The sequence below is a fragment of the Marmota flaviventris genome, chromosome 9, assembly GCF_047511675.1.
Source record: "Marmota flaviventris isolate mMarFla1 chromosome 9, mMarFla1.hap1, whole genome shotgun sequence".
NCBI classification, from domain to species: Eukaryota; Metazoa; Chordata; class Mammalia; order Rodentia; family Sciuridae; genus Marmota; species Marmota flaviventris.
This window is the reverse complement of record NC_092506.1, coordinates 50,686,655-50,694,625: the sequence shown is the minus strand read 5'-3', so window position 1 is coordinate 50,694,625 and position 7,971 is coordinate 50,686,655. Positions and strand designations below refer to the sequence as shown.

At 39.3% G+C, this 7,971-nt stretch overlaps 1 pseudogene; it reads right to left on the bottom strand.

The window, feature by feature from the left end:
• Positions 1 to 4,849: 4,849 nt before the first annotated feature.
• On the bottom strand, positions 4,850 to 5,066 carry LOC114098134 (small nuclear ribonucleoprotein G pseudogene; annotated as a pseudogene).
• Positions 5,067 to 7,971: the final 2,905 nt, after the last annotated feature.

Genomic DNA, 7,971 nt, shown 5'->3' with positions numbered 1-7,971 from the left:
AGAGCATATAACTAGTGTGAGCATCAACAGAAAAACAATTAGGTAGTAAAACAGTGTATACCATAAACAAGTTACCTACAAAACAAATGTTTTTAATTCCATGGAGAACCTTCACGCATTGCTGATGGGAAAGTAAAAATCGAATAACCATTTGGAATCCAGTATGGCAGTTTCTCCAAAAGTTAAATGTAAAATCTGCCATACAACCTAACAATTCTACTTCTAAGTAGCTACCCAAGAGAAATGAGAACATGTCCACACAGACTTCATATGAATGTTCATGGTAACATTAACCATCATAGTTCAAAAACTGAAAACAGTCTAAATATCCATCCTCCATGAATGGAGAGACAAAATGTGGTATAACCACACACTGAATACTATTATTCAGCAGTAAAAGAAATACTAACACATGCCACGTCACAGATGAACCTTGAAAGACATGCTAAAGAAAGCCAGACACTGAGACTACACATTGTAAGACTCCATTTACATGAATTGTTCAGAAAATCTATACAGAATGTAGATTGCCATTGACCTGAGAAGAAGAATGGGAATTGGGATTAACTGCAGAGAGGCATGAAAGATCTTATCAGATAATGAAAAAATATTCTAAAACTAATATGTGGGATAGTTGTACCATTTAGCCATGTTACTAAAAATCACTGAATTGTACTTTTGAAGTGGGTACAATACTATAAATATAACTCCATTAAATTTTTTAAATTAAAAATAAAGTAATAGATTCCTGGTAGACAAACAATAGCCAAGTAAAATAAAGATTGAAGAAAGCATTTCATTCAGAACCATAGAGTCTCCTAAGTTATATGGAAATAATATAACAAGAAATACTTGGTACTTATAGGAAACTATAAAAATTCTATCAATAAATATTAAATCTTGAATAAATATTTATTTCACTCGTGTAAATTTTTCCAAATTTAAACCATAAAGTCAATGTTTTCATAATTGAAATCCCAGTAGGATTTTTTTTTAGAAGAAACATGAAATGATTCTTAACTTCATGTCAAATCAAAAATGTGAAAAAGGCCAAGAAAATCCTCTACAGAAGAAGAGGAACAAGAAATGGAAACACTTCCCTAAATGCTTTATTATCATAAAGCTACGATGCTTACGACAGTACAATAGAATTTATAGATATATCAACAGAACAGAAAAGTTCATAAATTAGCGAATAAGTATGTAAACTTGATGCATTATAAATCAAATTTCAAAGCAAAAAGAAAAAATATGAAATATTCAATACGTGGTGTTTGGACCGGTGTCAAATCATTTGGAAAAATATAAAGCATGATTCTGACCTCACTTCTTATACCCAAATAAAATCCAGATGGATTCTATTTTTATAATAGCTGAGTGGGGAAGACTTTTTTAAGCATTTCACAAAGATCAGTGTCTACTGGAAAAAAAAAAGATTATAAACTGAATTGCCTTTCAGCTAATAGCATCTGAGAGCTTGCTCCATATGGGGTACTTCTTTAAGCATCTTGTTTAAGTACAAGTATTTACTTGACAGCACAACCCCCAGGAGGTGAGTCCTGTGGGGAGCCTCGTGAGCTGACCTCCCTTGTACACCTCCTCAGGTCCTCTCAGCCTTACCTGCAGCCATTGGCTTGGCCTCACTCACCACCTCAACCAAAGGGAAGCAGCCACCTCAAGTCTCTGCTCCCTCCATGATCTCCACTCGCAGGTGAAACACCCCTCCACAGGGTATAGGACTGACTACTAGCCACTGCCCACCACACTCCAGAGCTGAGGGAACCTTAACTCCCATTGGGGCAAATGCTGACCAGCGATAGACAAAACCCAGGGGAACCCAAATCTCTCTCCTGCCACAGACAGTGCTGAGACCCAGATGATCCTGCTATCTCTGGGGAGACTTTGTGGATGAATGACTCACCTGCTGAGCAGCTGGTTATGGCTGTGTAGCTAATCCAAGACAGCTGTTGGGCCAGCCCAGTAAGGCTCATCCCTGCGTCCCTCCCACAACTCCCTGTCTTCCTTTCCTTTTTCACTCATTCCTGTTGGCCTAGGCTTGCACCTCTCACCTAAATCATCAGCACTTAATCTTAGTCCCAGTTGTCTATTTATTATAGAATCTAAAGTAGGACATTCCTTTAGGGGCACTTCTCTAAGCATCTTGTTTTAAGTACAAGATGAGAACACTAATGAGCAGAGAGGTAAAGAAACTTACTAAAGATCAACCAGGTAGTTATTCATGAAGTTAGGGTTCAAACATAAAGAAATCATCAATCTTACAGAATGTAATACAGAGACAAAAAACTAACAGCAAACATTATACTTGTGATTGAACTAGGGAACATTATTTTGGGGATTGAGAGTGTATTAGTCAGCTTTTCATCACTATAACAAAATATCCAAGACATTTAACTTATAAAGAAAAATTTTTTTATTTTGTCTTGTGCTTCTGGAGATTCCAGTTCAACAAAAAATAGCCTCAAGTCATTGGGCCTCTGATGATGGTGGCACATCATGGTGGGGGTACACAGCAAACTTCTCACCTCATGAGCCAAGAAGCAGAGAGGAAGAAGAGACTGGGGTCCCATAATCTCCTTCAAAGCCATGCTCCCAAGAACATCCCACAATGGCACACCTTCACCACTTCCCATTAACACCACCCTGGGGACCACGCCTTTGAACACATGGGTCTTTAGGGGACACTCAATCTAACCATAGCAGGGAGTAAGAAAAGACTGCCCATTATTATCACCTCTATTATACTGGAAATCTCAGACTATGCATAATGACAAACAAAAGCAAAACTGATATTACTCAGATTTTATGATTGTGTGTATAGAAAAATTTTGAAACCTACAGATAAATTAGAAATAATATGCTTGAATTAATAAAATGTTGCTGATTGCAAGGGCAGTCGACAAACCTCAATTGTATTTTTACTTATAGGCAACAAATCACAAAAATACAAATCTTTTTTCTCCCCTTTTAGTACCAGGTATTGAACACAGAGACACTCTACCACAGAGCTACAAGCCCAGCCCTTTTTATTTTTAGGGTCCTGCTAAGTTGCCCAGTCTGGCCTTAAACTTGTGATCCTCATGCCTCAGCCTCCTAAGGATCAGGATTACAGAACTGTGTCAATGCACCTGGTTCAAATGCTACTGCTAAAAGCATAAAAATATCCAGAAATGAATCTTACAGTAATACACTTAGAAAAAAAACTATACAAAAGAAATGAATAAGAATTCCAAAATCAAGATAAAACTTCCATTAATGGACTATGAGACTCAACACACAATGATGTCATTTCTCCTCACACTGGTCTATAGATGCAATGCCACCCTAATCAAAGCTCGAGCAATGTCTTTGGGTGGGAATTTTGTGTGTGGGGGGAGGATAAATGTATACAAAGGGCCAAGAATAATCACAATGGCCTTAAAGAAAATAGGGAAGGACTTGCTATAACAGTTTCTTAGCCTGGATAGAGATTGCACCAACGTTCACTTAATTATAATTTATTAAAATGTACACCTCCATTTATAACACCTTCTGAATTTTCACATCACACCATTTTTAAACAGTGAAAAAGGCAGGTTGAGAGCAATATAATCTCATTTAATTTTCATATTTGTATGTGTTAAGTGCATATCAGTAGAAAAATTCTGGAACCTTACATAAACTTTTATTTATGGGGTGCTACCTCCGGGATTTTGAGCTCTTAAGTCTGTAAGATATTCATAGCCGATGTTATGAGAGTTTTTACAATAAGCACATATTACTTTGTAATTCGTTAAAATAAGTAACAACAGAAAAGCTATGCCAGGAAAAAAATGCACTAGGTATCCAGGCTAGCCAGCTTCATCCAAATGATTCAAACTGAACGACTCCATAAAGTTTCATACTCTTCGCCATATTGCCTGGGTTGCTGAGAATCAGATTTCAAAAGCCAACTAAAGTTCTTGAGGAAAACCTTCCATACAAGCACAGCCAAAATACTGGTGTTGACAGTGACTAACTATAATCCCACTATCACATCCCATTCACAGTTAGCTTTTTACCTCTTGTGAATAATTCTCAGCTTCTGTAGACAACATCCCAGACCCTCTTCCAAATAAAGCAAAAAGCCATAAACCTTCCAAAAACTTCACAAACATCTTAGAGTTTTCCATAGCCCTGGGCAAAGTAGTAACAAGTTGGGAGCAGGAGGGGCAAGTGTCAAATGGGTAAACATCAATCAAACCTCACACATCACCTCCAAGTTCAGTTAGATCAAAAAGAAAAAAAAATAGTCTCATAATCCCATCTGTAACAACTTAATATACTAATAAGATCACTAGTCCCTAAAACAATTTGGTGTTTTTTGTCATTGTTGTTTTCAGTGCTGGGGATTGAACTCAGGTGTTCGCACCTGCTGGGCAAGTGCTATGCCACTGAGCTACATCCCCATCCCTTCCTTGTTCCCTAAAAATTTTACCAATTAAATTTATGTTAATAATATCTAATTTCAACTTAATGACTACATTCTCATTAGCATCTTTTAAGATTTCAGGCAATTTTTTTCTAAAATTTTTATACCTTTATTTTATTGATTTATTTTTATGTGGTGCTGAGGATCGAACCCAGCACCTCATACATATGAGGCAAGTGCTGTTCTACCACTGAGCCACATCTCCAGCCCATCAGCATCTTTTTGAACCAAAGGATACCTATGCCAATTTTTTTTACTATTAAAAAATTAATTTAACAAAGTTTAACATGAAAATGTATATGACTGAATGTTTACATCATAGTAAACAGGCCCTTTGGAGAGGAGCCACAGATTTCCCTACCAAGCAGCCATTAGTTACGCTCATTCCAGAGCTTCTAACATGATCATTCTCTTTCCTCTTACTACCACCATTCCAATGTTGTTCTGTTGCCATTGCCGCACATTCATCTGTCACAGGATTCACACAGGGGTCAAATCCCCATGACATTCCTTAGACATATCTGTCACCTTTTGACTTCAATGATAACCTTTTGTCCATAAGTTTTTTCTCATCTCAGGGAGGGTGAGCTTTGCTCATGCTGTCTACTTGGCAGGCTCAGAGCTCCTTTCTAATGTTTCGATTTGTAATATATCAAACCCTATTCTTCAACCCCCTGACGGCTAGCTGTCCCAAGTAACAGAGGAAAACAACCACAGGCCCCTGATATTTTAATCTGGCCCTTGACATACCAGTCTGAAGTTGACCCTTTCCCCAGGGATTAAACCAGTGGTGTGCTGATGGTGACCATCAGCTTTCGGGAGGGTGGGAGCCATCCACAACCCTTGCCCATTTCCATGGTGCAAACACTACACAATACAGGATTTCAAGCTGCCATGTGTCATTCCTGGGAAGCAACGCACAGGGGCATACCACTGTAGAGAATTTTCACCCTTCAGTTTCAGCAGATGTAAACAACTCAAGAGCATAGATAAGAGTGAAATGTAATAAAATAATCAGGAAGTGACATGTTTGGGGTGTTTGTCACCTTCGCTTTAAATATAAAATTCTGATTTTAAGTTTTTAAGACTGCATCTGGGGCTGGGGATGTAGGAGAGTACTTGAGGAGGCATATGTGAGGTCCTGGGTTCAATTCTCAGCCCCACAAAAAATAATGATGATAATAATGACTCGCATCTAATAATCAATTTATAAATCTCCTGAGAATTTACCCGTCAGCTCTTGTGAGCTGGCACAGCACTGGATTCCACCTCCCAAACTTTCTTATGACTCATATTCACATTTAACTTCCCACAAAGACCTCTGTCGGGTCCTTGCAGCTAGGGGATACCCACGCTCCACGCTGGGCCTCCCAGGGGCTGCCCTACCCTTGGACCCTTGCTTAACTTACCTTCCACCTAGGCAAGAACATTCCCTGGAGATTTTCTGATATTTACAACTTAGGTCTTCTCTCTCTTCTTCCTGTGAGTTAGAAAAGGGGGAAAATACATTACACTTGAAATTAGTTTTTTATAAATACAAGTTAGTTGATTGACACACACAGAAAACCAGGGGTCTTCATCTTTGCTTTACTGCATTATGAGCTATAGGTCATCATCATTCAACTGCTCTGAGTTTCAGGTCCTCATTAGTAAAACGAGAATAACGACCATCTCTTAGGTGGTTGTAAAGATGAAATAAAATAACGTCTATAAAACAGCACAGTGCTTGGCAGGGGGTAAGTGTTCAACAAAGGGTAGCTGTCATTATCTGTTTCACAAGGCCACTTTTATGTGGTTCCATGTATGATGCAGCTTGCAAAAGTTTAGAATAATATCAACCTGATTGACCAGCTCATTACCAGAGCAAAGTACCTTCCATTATGTCAAAATGCCAAATCCCATTATCTTGATATTCACAAACATGAAAATCAGGAATATGTTCATTAACCACCAAAACTACTCAACCTGCTTTTTCATACTAATGAGTTGGAAAGGTGCATGCGTTTATTAATCTAGTTTTCCAGGCATGGGAAATACAGCATCTAATGAAGTAGACGTTAATTTTTACCCTCATGGAATTTATGGTCTAGTGGGGACAAAGACATAGAGCATAATTACATTAATATATAATTTCATTCAGCGATCAGTGCCAAAAAGAACAAGAAAACGATGTCGTGAGAAATTATTTTAGGTAGCTCTTCTGTAGCCTGGAGTCTTAGGGGAGATTTCTGTTAATAAATTAGTGCTAAGCTCTAAATGATAAGCAGGAGTTGACCAGCCACAGAGATTTGGGGCGGGCGGGGAGCATCTATGAAAGGGCTCAGCCTTTGCTAAGGCCTTGAAAGGGAAAGATCTTGGTATGTTCTAGAAACTGAAAGATACGAGCTACCTAGTGTAGTAGCACTTTAAAAAAACCTATGTTTGTTATTAACGTAAACTGTACTTGTATTTCTCCCTCACTCATCCACTTACTCCCCACATCCAGCACTTGCTGAGAGGGTGGGTCCTCGACCTAGATAGCCCTCTGGAATTCGTTTGACTGCACAAATTTAGAAGGAGACATTGTGATCAAGCTTCATGGCTCAGCATATTAATGCAATGAGGTGTTTAAGGGTGACCCAGAGAAAGAATAATATCAACCTGATTGACCTGCTCATTACCAGAGGAAGCAGGTAGCCAGTGAGACTGGGGGGGAAAAATATAGTAGTAGGAAAAACTTAAAGATCAGAAGCTAGAAGGGAGGAGAAGCCAAGAGCTTTCCCTCCTGCAACAACTCTATCTCCACTGTGATTGCAGATCCTGGCAGACAGCCCCCCCACCCCCGACCTCAGCCCCGCGCCCATCAGGAAGCCCTGGGCCCATGACAAGCTAGCACTCCCTGCCCTGAAACAGCTTCTTCCCAAGTTCCTTCAGTCCTAAGGGAAGTTTTGGCTTCCTGCTATTGCTAATCTCTGGTTTTCCTAACTTCTTCTACCTCCCAACTATTCAAAATATGGTTCAGGGACCACTAGCACAGACTTTCTCTGGGAATGCTGAATCTCACCGGGTGGTGCACACCTGTAATCCAGCAGGTGGGAGAATCACAACTTCAAAGCCAGCCTCAGCAACTCAGCAAGGCCCTAAGCAAGTTAGGGACACCGTGTCTCAAAATATAAAAAGGGCTGGGGATGTAGCTCAGTGGTTAAGTGAACCTCTGGGTTCCATCCCTGATACCAAAAAAAATTAAAAAATGCTGAATCTCAGGCCCCACACCCAAACTATCAAATTTGAATCTGTATTAAAAAAAAAAAAAATCCCACGTAGGTGGGGGAGTAGCTCAGTGGTAAAGTACTTGCCTAGCATGCATATAAGGACCTGGGTTTAATCCCCAGCACCACAAGTAAAAATATCCCACGTGATTTGAATACACATTAAAGTTTGAAAATCAACGCCTGCTTTGTGTCTTCAGGAAGACCATTTCCCTAAGTAAGTGGCTTGTGTTAAGTTCCCTCTGTTTATCTGCG